Genomic DNA, 1,427 nt, shown 5'->3' on the forward strand with positions numbered 1-1,427 from the left:
TTGTTAATACAACTTGGAGAGGAAAACAAAACTATGTCACCGATGATAAGAAGAAACTTGGAGAGCAATTGATGGTGCTCCATTGAATTCTCTCATCTCTTACGTTATTATGATGTCTAATGAACCCTCTAGAATTCTGAAAGAAACACGATTACAATTACGTGTCATATTGTTTTTGGTTCATTTTAGGTTTTGGGCTTCAAAAGGCTTGTACTCAGCCTTGTAATGTACCTGTTTGGGCTTTCGATTAATGATATCTGTGGTTGGCCAAAAAAATAAAAATTGTGCCGATAAATTAAAAGAAAAAGGAAAGGGAAAGTTGTTTCTCATCGACAATCCGATAATCGAATCGATTTATTAGACTATTAACAATTTATCTTCAAATTCTCTTCTTGATTTGGCCGGCGGTTTCTGTGGCTCTTAGCTCTCCGACTCTTGTTGGTGGTTTACCGGAGCGTCATCGCTGTGTGGTGGCAGGGAGAATCTGGGCGGTTTGTTGCGACTTCTTTCTTTGGTTTGGTTTGTGGCTCTGAAGGGTCGGTAGTTGTGCCAGAGCTTTCCTCTTTTAGGGCTTGCTTCGGAGATCTTGTTACCTGGGGGTGCATCGCCTTATTTCCAGATCTCCTCTTCCTCCAGGAGGTTTTGGTGTGGACCCAATTAGGTATGTTAGAACTATTTCCAGAGTCAACGTTTGCATGAGTAGAAGACAACTGAAAGAGGTTTTTAGCCAATTCAAGAAACAAAATTTTGGCCAATTCATGAATACAAAACTTGGTTAGTTAAATAATTATAGCTGATATTTCAAACGTATGCTGAGTACATATTGAAAACTGTGTAGCCTCCTTGTAGGTATTAAATATAATTTCTTACATGGACCAGAAGAATTTACTTTTAAGTTTCTTTGAACTTCTATAAGGCGCGACAACTCTCATTCCTACACAGTTCATAAAATTTTGTTAGTTCTATAAAAATCAAAAGAGGCTGATCAAAGTCGCCATTATAGAAAGTTTTTACATTTCGTCCTTATAGGAGTGCACACAAATGTAAAAAACAGTTCTCACATTTAAAAGCTCATATCCTTGCAGGAAAAAAGATTTGATTATTGGATAAGTTTTATATGGTTCTCCGCGTAATCCAAGTAAGTTTCTAATTTCTTGAGAAACTATATGAAAAACGGAACTATTTGGAACATGTTTATTGATAGTTTGATACCAGTAGAATTCCTTGTAAATTTCGAGTTTGAAGTTGATAGATGGTGTAGGACTCCTTGTATTCGACGTATTCTTCATCCTGTTTCATATAATGACAATAGTGGCATTAGTTTGATATTTTGATAAACAATGCTTTAAGAATAAAGAGAATTAAGATTATACAACTTTGGGATCAAAGTGATACACTTACTTTGGGTTGGAGTTTTTTTTTTTTTT

The 1,427-nt window shown here is 35.7% G+C and overlaps 1 long non-coding RNA gene across 1 annotated transcript in view; it reads left to right on the forward strand.

Annotated features, from left to right (window-relative positions):
- LOC104742290 overlaps positions 278 to 1,427 on the forward strand; it is a 2,751-nt gene continuing 1,601 nt past the window's right edge. Inside the window, exons 1-2 of the long non-coding RNA XR_760497.2 lie at positions 278 to 661; positions 1,086 to 1,138. This is a non-coding gene — a long non-coding RNA (uncharacterized LOC104742290). The remainder of the gene's footprint in view (positions 662 to 1,085; positions 1,139 to 1,427) is intronic.

This window comes from Camelina sativa, chromosome 14, assembly GCF_000633955.1.
Source record: "Camelina sativa cultivar DH55 chromosome 14, Cs, whole genome shotgun sequence".
Lineage (NCBI taxonomy): Eukaryota > Viridiplantae > Streptophyta > Magnoliopsida > Brassicales > Brassicaceae > Camelina > Camelina sativa.